Source organism: Ursus americanus, chromosome 26 (genome assembly GCF_024610735.1).
Source record: "Ursus americanus isolate L20-20 chromosome 26, mUrsAme1.1.p, whole genome shotgun sequence".
Taxonomy (NCBI): domain Eukaryota; kingdom Metazoa; phylum Chordata; class Mammalia; order Carnivora; family Ursidae; genus Ursus; species Ursus americanus.
The window spans coordinates 17,394,688-17,407,278 of record NC_142152.1 but is presented as its reverse complement, the minus strand read 5'-3'; the positions used below and the strand labels follow the sequence as shown (position 1 = coordinate 17,407,278).

General features: G+C 41.2%; 1 protein-coding gene across 13 annotated transcripts in view; it reads right to left on the bottom strand.

Moving 5' to 3' along the window:
* The window catches only part of RGS6 (regulator of G protein signaling 6), a 554,007-nt gene extending 547,257 nt beyond the window's left edge, over positions 1-6,750 (bottom strand). For 6 of the 13 annotated variants that reach the window (XM_045807891.2, XM_087856082.1, XM_087856083.1 and 3 more), the window contains exon 1: positions 5,893-6,353. The gene's annotated coding sequence lies outside the window, so the exon portion shown is untranslated. Of the gene's footprint in view, positions 1-5,567; positions 5,676-5,892; positions 6,364-6,564 lie in introns of those variants that run through there. The other 7 variants (XM_087856077.1, XM_087856086.1, XM_087856080.1 and 4 more) reach the window with 7 other exon arrangements.
* Between the last annotated feature and the right edge of the window lie 5,841 nt (positions 6,751-12,591).

The following is a 12,591-nucleotide window of genomic DNA, read 5'->3' as shown; positions in this document are numbered from 1 at the left end:
CTTTTCTATTTATTTTTAATATCTCTCCAAGATAACTGACGTGATCTCAAGGGTAGGGTCTCTGTCTATCCCTTGCTTTGTGATGTATCAGAGAGACTCGGGACTATGTGGTCAGGTAAGATTTGAGTTTAAATCTCTTAGTTTCTCTCTACTCAATAACTATCTGACATAGGGCACGTGGCTGAACCTCTTCTCCAGCCTCAGTCTTCTCATCTATGAAATGGGAATAATAACACCTAACTCTTGTTAAGAGGCTGTGATCTACAAAAAGCTTTACAAGTGCTGAGTATTATCAGTCTGCTGCTTTATTACAGATCCATAGCTTTGTAGGCCTGACAACTTTTTCTTTAGGAAACCAACAAGTGCTTTCTCAAGCGTTGACTATGCCTTGTGCTGGGTGCAGGATAAAATTATGGTTTAAAAAAAGCAAAAAACAGACCACAGCCAGTGGGAGAGACAAGTATTAGTGTGTAATTACAAGCAAGGACGAGGGCCTCAGTATATCAACAATCCAGGTGACCTAGCCAGGCAAAAATCAAGTAAACAATAAGAATGGGTGTAATAACCATTTGCACCTTGCATCTACGCTTGTACCAGCCCATGAACCCGCACCCAGACCGGTCTATGCATCTCTACCCATACTCGTTCATCCTCCCTCCCACATTCACCCACCCAGAGCTGCCACCCTACAAGTCAATAACCGCAAACATTCACCAAACTCCTACAGCCAAACACTGTAAGAGATACCAAGGGCAGAGAGGGAAAGTACCACTCGGTCTTGCTTCGAGTGTGGTTCACGATCTGACACAAAAGACAGCCAGGTAGCAGCACTCCCTCATTTTCACGTCTCTTCCTGCTGGGGATTAATGGCCTTTAGGCTCAAGGAAACAGATACATCCTTGCCTACTGCAAAGGCAGATCTTTACCCCTCCGTCCTCTCCACCTAGTGTCTGGCCCGCTTGTTTTCCGTGAGCCTTCTCAAATCCACTCTTAGAACTATGGAGCAGGATTCTCCAAGGAACTTGGGAGTGCCTCAGGTGCTAGGCTGATACAAGCAAGTCCTCAGGAACAGAAGAAGGGGGAACCATTACCCTGAAATACTTACATCCCAGCAGACTCACTTTGGAAGAGGTCATCGAGAGGACATGACCACCAGGTGACCCAGGAGCTGGACCTGGGCACTCAGAGGCTCCTCCCCCCCCCCCCCCCCCCCCCCCCGTCCTTGGAATCTCCCCTCTGCCCACCATTCCCACAATGGGAGCCATCTGCAAGGACGCAGCCCAGGGAGAATAAGGGTTGTTGAGCTCCCTCTGGACTGAATACATACCTGAACCCCATTAAGGCCGCTATAAAAACCTAAAGATTCCGGCAGTATGGAGATTTAGCTTGCAGCTGCTCAAGACAAAGCTCCTATGTAAATTTCCTTGCCAATTAAACCTGCATCTACCAATCAGGAGTGACCTGCTTCCTGGGTCTCCTTGCCCTTCTGTACCCAGCTGGGTTTCAGATTACACTCGGGAAACTCCCAGGGCTGCAGACCAACAATTCTAATCAAAATTATTACAAAATAGGCAATTGGTGTGACAGGGTCCCACCTCCTGGCACCACTGTGCCTCCTCCGTGCGGCACGCGATGCTGAGTTCTTTTTTCCTCCCAGTCACTCATACTCCAGGGGCATTTTGTTGTTCCTAATTTACAGATGAGGAAAATGAGGTTCAGAAACATAATCAACAGGGTTTTAAATTGCCTGTTGTATTACTTTAAGAGCCACCAGTGTCAGTTCTCTGTCTGGGCTCAGGGCTGGCCAGGTGTCACGCAGCGCAGGACAGATGCCTCGGGTACTTGTCAGGGTGGCCACGGCTAGTTCCCGTTCATGCAGCGCTCCTCCGAGAGGGCTTTGCTTGACGTGTGCAACCCCCCAGGCAAGAGTAGAGCCAACGCCAGGGAAGAAGAGAACTCCACTATGCAAAAACTTAAAGGTGGCTTTTTCCTTTTATGGTTTTACTAAGGATTGACATAACCCAAGACAGCAGGTCTCCACAACCCATTTGGACAGCCTGGTTACTTGAACATCGACTTTGTTCCTATTCAAACATTTACACGTTTTTTTAAGTCTCCATCCATAAAAACGGGGATTGTCTGCACCCTATGTTTCTAACACCTAGGTAAAAGGATTAATTCTCTAGTCACAAAGTAGCCACACAAGGATGATCAAAAGTTGTAACTGGGGTATTTCAGCCAGCTGGGATCTCCTGCCCATCAAATGCATTCACTCGTCATCCATAGAGGGAAATAATGAAGAACACCTTGGGTGTCAGAAAGAAAGCAGCCTGGGTCTGATTTCTGGTGTGGCCACTGATCAGTTTTGCGGACTATGCAGGTTAATGTTTTCTCAATGTCTTAGGTCCCCATTTTGTGATGTTCTAATGAGCATTGTTCTACCTTTTGGACGGGGTTGGGGGTTAGAGTCTAGGCCATTTCTTCCCTGACCTTCTGCTTTGGTAGTTGGGATAATTAATAGTGAATTTACACACACACACACACACACACACACACACACACCCTTTTGGGAATGTACATGTGGTAGAATGTGAATTGCCTCTTATAGGTCTCAGGAAGGCAACAGTGAAGCAAACATAAGCTTGTAACATTTCAAGCAGGTACTCTGAACTGTTATTTAAGATAACTCATTAGGTTTAATGCTCATTTTAACTGCCTACTTGTAAGCACTTTTGCTTTACTTGCAGTTCGAAGAACTGGGTTTCATGACTGAATATTACTCTTACTATAGACTTAAATGGTTCTAAATTCTGGATGATTGTCTTTTTTTTTCTTGACTACTTCAGAAAGTTTTTCCCCACAGATAAAACTAATATCGATTCAGCCAATGCTTACTGAGGTCCTACTGGCAGGTGCATTGTGGGGTAGACCCCCAGCCATCCGTGTTTGAAAAAGTCCACTTCAAACAACTAGCATCATCGTCAAATGTCAAAACAACAAATACGTTAGTTTATTAACTAAATCTCAAAGTTTCATTTATCTTTTGAGGAAACAGAGGCCCAGAGGGTAAAGGCCACATGAGGTGGAGAAATTAAACCCAGAACTCAGGTATTCACTCCCCACACACACACACCCAACCCTACACACAGCCTATGTCCTTTCTCTTTTCTGATGCTTTAATCCCTAAAGCTTAAGTGATTTTACCAACCCAAAGTGAAAACCTTCATTTTTCAAAGAAAACAGAGAAACTACTCTCTTTGAAAATAAGGACCACTAACAAAAATTTAAATGTGATCTACCAAAACCATCCAGTAAACTAGCAGTAATTTCCCAAACCTTTAACATGTTCAAGTTCCATTTACAAGATTTGAAAATTTGGAAGGCTTGGGGAGAGAAGTATAAAAATACAATGAGTAACGTGATCAGAATAAAATCTGGAAAAATGTACAGTATGCAGAAATGTCAACTGTGGTTCACCTTCCATGGGAGAAATACAAACGATCTTTTTTCTTTGTATTTTTCCGAATTTTTCCCAATGGTTATATATTACTTCGGTAATCGAGAAAAAAAGTAAAACTGTTTTTTGAAATGTTACCTCCAAATCACTCAACATGAAGGTTTATTTTGTAATTCCATTTCTCTCCATACAGCAGGATACTGTGTGTGTAGTAATTATTTATATCATGCCATATGTTACGATGAAGATGAAATTCAGTAAATATAGTCCTTCCAGCTGGCACTAAAAATGAAGAGGTTAAATGCTTTCCTAGGTTCAAAGCACTATGAATTAAGATAAGCTAACTGTGAAGCTAAAGGAAACATTTATTGAAATCTCTGAAAGCATCCCTTTTGAAAACCGTTGATGTGACACATAGCTCCTTACTCATACCACCCTGATGTTTAACCCCTGGCACAAAACAAGATGTTCAGCCCTTCCTGGCAAAGTCTTAGGAGTTCAGGGGATAAAATGCATGGGAGAATATCAGAGAAACAAGAAACAGAATGATCCTACTTTCACATAAAATTCTGTCCCTGTGGACAAAAAGACATCCAAAATTACTGGCAAATTTCATTGTCCTCAATATCCTTTCAAAAATGTTTTTCTTTCTCAAGAATGTTTGCTCATTTAAAAAAAATCTACATTGGTTACCTTATTCAATGAGTCATAAACAAATAGATAAACAAATAAGGACCGTCTCATTTAAAGAGACTTTTCTGCCGCAAAAGCACTGCTGTAATGTTTCACTTTATAAGACAAATTCATTGCTTGAAGTAAAGCTAGCATTGTTTTACTGAAACTCTGAGCAAAATAAATGCAGTGAGTGTTAATTCAAGTCTCTTAAATGAGGCAGGGAAGTAAAGTTAACCAAGGTGATGACTACGGAAAAGGAAATTCTAGTGGCTACCTGTTTACCAAGATACCCCACAACAGCTGACATTTCTACAATCTATGGAAGCTTTCAGGAGAGAATGAGTTATGGGGGGGTATATATTATACTCCAACATTTATAGTATCTAAGATCACCAGACTTATGCAACAATTTGGCTTGACAGTAGTATCAGAGAACTCAGAAAGAACTTATTATCTTGGGTTTGGCTGTTTAGCATGCAAGCTTTCACTTACAGACATTCACCTCCAAAGAGCCTCAAATTTCCCTCAGTCCTCTGCTCACTTTCTTTCACAGAGCAGTCTCACCCATTGCAAAATTAATAAATAATAATAAAGAATATAAAGAATGTACAACTCACAGAAAGTTTCTCCAACCCCCAGTTCCCATTCCATATAATTACCCATCTGCCTATGAAAATTGATCTACAGAAGTCTTGCTGGGAATATATGAAGCTAACCCTACAAACTAGTCCCCTTTCAAACAGTTTTTGACAGAACACACACAAACTTGTGGCTCAGTCTGTAACTCCCTACAGACACTTAGAAGCCTGGTTCTTACTCTTCCATCTCTCATCCCCCTCTGGTGAGAAAAGGGTCCAGTGTTGGGTTTTGCCTAATATTGCCTATTTTTGCAGTTTTACGTTGGGGCTGCTAAAAGGTATTGATTAGAAACTACCTGCAATCCAGCTTCTAACCATTGATAAATGCTGAGGGGAACAATCCCAAGCCAATGAGCCCCAAAATATCTTCAATTTGTAACACAGAAATACCACTCCTCTCATCAACAAATAACATTCCAACTTCATCAAATTAAAAAAAAATAAAGTAAAATACAACAGCTTTCATTCTGAACAAAATTAAATTTTCTGGGTCACTTTTTTCTGTCTCACCCGGCCACGTTTACAGCCTGACAGTGTCGGTCTCTTCACGCAGCCAGTTTAGTTGTCGCCTCTGAGAGCGAGTATCTTACCGGTCCGTTTCCTGCAGCAGTTCCCAAAGAACAGACCTCCCACCCACCCTGCCCTCCACACCTCACCACTCGCTTTCTTTTCCTCCAAACCGCAAAAGGACAAGCTTCTACATGGAAAAAGTTAATGAACGTCTGCTTCTGGGGTAAAGGTGCCCCACCTGCGATCACAGAATCGGAAGACTGGAAGTACCTAAGAAGAGCACGTACCCTCTGCTCGCCGGACCCACTCAGTGAACGCTTCACACCCCAAACCCAGGAACATGATTTATATGCAGACCTGCACCCATCCCACACAAGTCCGCACGCCAGCTTGCCTAACCACTTATGTAAGCTCGTGCCTCTACAGTCCCAAACTGCACACACACACACACACACACACCCCGACACCTGTCACGCATCTGAAATGGACAGCATCCACACTCAGGAGATGAAATGAAATCAACACATATGATTTGGGGGGTGGGGGGCTACCGTTTTAAAACATCTTTTCCCCCATTTGTTTCTTGCCCGTTTTTGTCACAACTACAATTACCTTAGCAACCAAAGAATTGCACTGACTCCCCCTCCGGCTTCTGAATTTCTCTTAAAGCCAAGCTTGCGCCAGGTTCATGGTAAAGCTAGAGAAGCCCAGGGAACGAGGGACCCGCAGCCTCTGTGGGGCGGAGGGGACGTCCAAGGCGGTCTCCCCGCTGCTCTCCAGCGACCCGCCTCGTCTTCGCGACTTGCCGCGGTGGCGAGCGCGGGGCTCAGCGAGCGCAGAGCGAACCCGGGGGCCGGCGAGGAGGCGCGGCGAGTCGCATGGTGCCTGGGCGCGGGGCGCTCGGGATCTCCGGCGCTCGCCCCTCGCCCGCCTCGCCCGCCCCAGGCCGCCGGGGTCCGCGGAGGTCGGTCCGCCCCCTCGGCGCCCGCGGGTTCCCGCAGCTGGGGGAAGCCGCAGCCGGGCGGAGCTCTCGCCGCGAGCAGGGCCGGGCGCAGGAGCTACCCCAACTCACGAAGCCGCTTAGCTCCGCCGCTCGCGAACCGCCGCAGCGGCGCCCGCTGTCGGGTATGGAGCAGAGCTGCAGCCCCGCGCCGCGCGCACCTGGGCGCCGGCACCTGGGCCCCAAGCCGCACGGCGCGAGGCGGGGCCGGGGCGGGGCCGGGGCGGGGCCGGGAGAGGCCGAAGCACCTGCGCGCGTCCCCGGGGCGCCGCCGCCGCGCTCACCTGTTCCCAGTGCCGCGGAGGGTGCCGACTGTGATTGTGACCTGCCCGAGGAAGGGAAAGCCTGGAAATTCCGGGCACTTTAGCTGCCGCCGAGAAAACTGGTAGAATGGCTCTGCGATGCGGAGTCTCCTTTGTCAGTCCCGAGAGCTGGCTGGCCGCGTCTGGAAACTTCAGTGGCGTCAGGGTTGTCTAAGGGATTCCAGGTCCGGAGTGGTTTGCCCGGTAGCTTTGACTCGCTGACGTGTGGCTGGCGCCCTCTAAATTAAAACGGGCCACCGAGATCGTCAGGGATATTGTTACTAACCTCGTCATTTTTATCGATCCAGTATTTACACAAAATGCTGTATATGGAATGTTGTGATCATGCGTATCTAGAACACCACAAAAGAATTTTTAAGAAAAATTAACTCTGCAAATATTCTTGGGGAAAAAAAGAAGTTGAAGGCAGAAAATGAGAAAGGGTAATTTGAACTGAAGACATCCTTTTAAGGTGGGATCTTTGAAATTGGATATTTAGCTAAAAACTCAGGAAGATGCAGGTGAAAACAGAACAAGATTGTTGGTGCTGGATGGTAACCGTGGGATTGGTGTGCAATATCAATGAAACCAATGTCAAAAATAAATTCAAGATTTATTCTTGAATTGTGTTACCAGGAAAACAAAAACTTGAAGTAAAAGGTTTCTAAGGATGGATGACCTGGACTGTCTTCATCCACCGTGGGTCCAGAGGTTGAAATTTAAAGTCTCCTTCCTAAAATACAGCTCCTTTCCCACCATTCTATACTGATTAATGGATATATTCATTCTTTATCCAATAAACAGCAGTTAGCATCTGCCCTGTGTTAGACCCTCCGCTAAGCACTAGAAATTGATGAAAAAGTCCTTGCCCTCAGAACCTTCTGCCTAATGGGGACAGTAACACAAGCAGATATGTGTATTACCTTGAGCTAAGTCACCAACGTGGTGCCACCGAAACCTGGAAGAAAACCTGCAACCTAAGGAAACCCACTTAAACTAGTGAGTAAAATATAATTTCAATAGATGTCCCAGTTACTTCATTAATTAAAATTGAAATATAAATTTTTTTTCTTCCCCAGGTTTAGCATTTAGCTTAAGCATCTTTGTGGAGCTGGTGGCAGCTGTGTGTAGGAGTTGGGTGGTGATTAGGGCTCTTCCTCTTTGGGGAGCTCTGCATTTCTGAGACCAGCAGCTTCTTGAGGGTCAGACATGAGGGAACAACCATGTGGAAGTATGAGCAGTGAGCTCCAGTGCATCTGAAGAAAGACCTTACTGTGTATTTCCCTTGATATGTATAATAAAATACTTTGGAATAAACCAAGGAGGTGAAAGATTCACACACTGACAATTGCAAGGCATTGATGAAGGAAATTGAAGACACAAATAAATGAAAAGATGTCCCACGTTCATGGATTGAACGAATTAATATTGTAAAAAATATTCGTGCTACCCAAAGGCATTTATAGATTCAACACAATTTCTGTCAAAATTCCGATGGCATCTTTCACAGAAGAAAAGAATCCTATAATGTATATGGTACCATAAAAGACCCCAAAACAGTATAGAGCAAGAAGTGTAAAGCTAAAGGCATCACTAAAAGCATGGTATTAGCATAAAAACAGGTAGACCAATGCAGATCCCAGAAATAAGCCCACTCATATACAGTCAATGAATATTTGACAAGGGAGACAAGAATATTCAGTGGGGAAAGGATAGTCTCTTCGATAATGTATATTAGGAAAGCTGGATAGTCACATGCAAAAGAATGAAAATGGACCCTATCATATACAACTCACAAAAATTAATTCCAAATGGATTAAAAACTTAAATGTGAGACACAATATGGTAAAGCTACTAGAAGAAAACAGAAGAAAATCTCTTTCACATTTGTCTGGGCAATAATTTTTTGGATATGACTCCAAAAACACAAGTAATAAAAGTAAAAATAAACAAGTGGGATTACATCAAACTAAATAGCTTCTGCATGGCAAAAGAAACAGCAAAATGAAAAGGCAACGTACAGAATGGGGAGAAAATATTTTCAAGCCATCTAACTGATAAGGAGTTAATATCCAAAATGTACAAGAACTCATATAACTCAATATAAAACAGTTAAAAATGGGCAAAGGACTTGAATAGACATTTTTCCAAAAAGGGCATACAGACGGACAACAGATACATGAAAAAATTTCAACATCACTAATCACAAATTAAAACCACAATGAGATATCACTTCACACCTGTTAGAATGGTATTTTCAAAAAGGCAAATGACAAGTATTAGCAAGGAAGTAGAGAAAAGGGAACCTTTGTACACTGTTGATGGGAATGTAAATTGGTACAGCCACTATGGAAAACAGTATGGAGTTTCCTCAAAAAATTAAAAATAGAACCATCACATAATCCAGTAATTCCACTTCTGGATATATATCCCCAAAAAGTGAAAATACTAACTCAAAAGATATGTGCATCCCCATGTTCATTGCAACATTATCTACAATAGCCAAGACATGGAAACAACCTGAGTGTCCATGGACACATGAATGAATCACACAATCACACACACACACACACACACACACACGTGCATGCACACACGCATACATGCACACACACACATTATTATTATCAAAATTCCAATGGCATTTTTAACAGAAATAGCCATTATTAGCCATACAAAAAAGGAGGAAACCCTGCTACTTGCAACAACGTGGATGAACCTTCAGGGCACTATTCTAAGTAAGATAAATCAAAGAAACACACATACTGTATGAACTCACTGTGGAATCTAACAAACTCACAAACTCACAGACTCACAAACATACAGACTAGAATGGTAGTTGCCAGGGGATGGGAGAAATGAGGAGATGTTGATCAAAGGGTACAAACCTAGTTATTAGATGCATAAGTTCTAGGGATCTAATGGACAGCATGGTGACTACAATTAACAATACTGTATTATTATACTTGAAAGTTGTTAACAGAGTAAATTTTAATTGTTATCCACACAGAAAGTGGTAACTTTCTGTTACCACAGTTATGTGAGGGGATGGAAGTGTTAACTAACATTATGGTAATCATTTTGCAATATATGCATGTATCAAATAATCACATAGTACACCTTGAACATCATGTTATATATCTGTAATATCTCAGTAAAGCTAGGGGAAAGACATATATATAAGATCAGATATCTTATATGTTTTTACTTATGTTGATATATTTTATGTATGAGTTTTCTAATGTGTGATATATAATTTCTTATATACATATGGAAAATATTTTATTTCATTATATTTGATTTCATAAGAAATATTTAATTATACATATATACATATATGTATATATAAACATACACATAGACATATATACTATATATTTTTATAATGTATATAATTTATATATAATTTTAATATAACATAATTTATATTATAAATATAATTTTTATATATAATGATAAAAATAACTAATGTCATAGAGAAGACCATACTTTCTATTACCATGTCCAACAGATTGGTTTACATACCAGGAATTGAGCAAACAAATAAATATATCAAGGATATAGGTAGGCAGTTTTCTCACTGTTGGAGAAGGGAATTACAAGTATAAAAAGAAGAAAGATTAGAGTAAACCCAGTGATGTGGCTTGAAATTAGAGGAGATGGTATGAAATGATTTTTAATTTAAATAGATAAAAAGAAAAATATAAGTATAGGTATATATGTGTGTGTATATGTTGATATGTTTCCTGGTTCTGTCCACTGAGAGAGTCTAAATGCAGCAGTACCCCAGTAGCTATGAACACACCTAACACTCAGACTTTGTTTTTTAAATACCATTCTCCACCAAAAGGAACTATGGCTCCATGATATAGTGGGTGAAACTGGGATAATTTGTTGTGCAAGAAAATAAGAAGTACTTAAAGAATTATGGAGATATGTTCAAAGAACATAGAAGCCTGAAAGTGTCTCCACTGGCCAAATCTAGGACAATTTAAGTATCAAAATAAATAATGACAGCAACCTGTTGTAACCTTCGAGTTAAATAGAAATCAATGAGTCCACGCTGGTAGAAAGAGAAAAAGGAGAGAGGAAATCTCTACTAGTAGAATACAACTAATAGATGAAGAAAGAAAGATAGAATTACAAAATCACCATTTTGCAACCACCATTATAATTGATTCAAGCCAGAACCATGAATGGATGTTAAAATTTGTGAGTAAAAGTTTGATGAGGAACAAGATATTTACAGAGTCTCAATGTATATCCCTAAAAATACTCACTAATTCTCATCAGCATATCCATAATTATTAATCGATAAGCACAGCATATTTACCAATTAACATGACAGCTATAATACTTGGGAGATACCATCTTAATCAACCAGCAAAAGTTCACATAAATAAAAACTCGTAATGGAAAAAAACAACCTCATGTTACCTCCTGATATAATACAGTGAGAAGAACACAGCAGCACTTCTACATAAATATATGTCATGACGAAACATCAGACAAATACAAACAGAGAAATTCAAGTAACTGGCATGTACTCTTCAAAAATGCCAAGGCTATGAAAGTAAAGATTGTTCCAGGTTAAAAGTCACTACAGAGACAAGACAAATGCAACAGGTGATCTTTAATGGGATCCAAGACCTATAAATGACAATAATGGCATAACTGAAATTTTAGTGGACTTCATTAGATTAAATTGGATCGATGTTATTTTCCTGATGTGAGATTGTACTGTGGTTATTTAGGAGTTTCCTTGTTTTTAGAAAATACACACTGATGTACAGCAAGGTAAAGAGGCAGCACATCCGTAACTTACTCTCAGATGATTCAGAAATGTTAACGACTTGAAGAATATGAGGGAGCTCTTTGAACTATTTTTTGCACTTTTTTGTAATTTAAAATGATTTCAAAATAAAAGTTCAAAAAAACATATCAAGGTATAATTGTTCTCCTTACCAAAAAACAAAAACAAAGAAACATAACAACAACAACAATTGCCTTCACTTTCAAAAGTGTTTGCCATGGGTTTTAAGAATCAGCTCACTGTTAGCTGTACTGCAAATATGATTTGATCTATTATTTTGTGACTATACACGATAATGTGATTTAGCCTGACATGTCATTCATTCACTCAGAAATTATTAAGGGCATACTGTGTACAGGATCTTTCCCAAAACTCCTCTAAGGTATAAAATGAAATACATTTATAGATAAACTCCTAAATCTTTTGATTACCTCATTACCAAGTGAGGAGTTGCAAGGAAGTACGTAATAGAATTGATCATGGTGTAGCTCTCAAACTGGGTGACAAATTGAACAGAATGAAAACAAGTTGGCAATTTAGTTGCAATGACTGCATTGGCAGGCAAAGGTGGGAAAATACGGTTAGTGTCAGTGCATTTGGTGCATGTGTGCGTGGCAATGGCCTTGGGGAGGATAAGGGCTTTGGCACCACATGGCCTATTTCCCAGGATGGTGAATTTGTGACAATTGACAGCTGGTGCTGCTTTTCTTAAGACCCCCACATTTGCTTTTCCTCACTCTGTAGTGTAGTCTTTTTCTTTTCCTGAGAGTTAAGGGCTATTTTCTTTGCACTTCGACAATAAAAGGAAAAAAGATTCTAGGAAAATGTTGTCTCCTGTTCAGTCCTGAGAGAAAACTCATTTCCTGGTTAGGTATTTTAGAAAAGGGTCTTTCTCAAGGGATGGCTTGAAGGCCACAGCATCTGTATCACCTGGGTCACTTATGAAAACTTAGCGATAGAGATTCTAGAACCCCACATCAGACCTCAGTTGAAATTTCTAGTGATGGGACCAGGGAATCTGCTTTTGAACAAAAATTTGCATTGGTTTGCAAACTGGCCTCTGTAAATGGAGGGCAAGACTGAGAAAGGAGACAGGCCACTCCAGATTGGTAGGTAACAATTTTAATAAGCAGGGGAACTTACATATGAGGTTTGTTTTTGAGAAGCCACAAGATGAGTAGATCTCTGCACCTGCC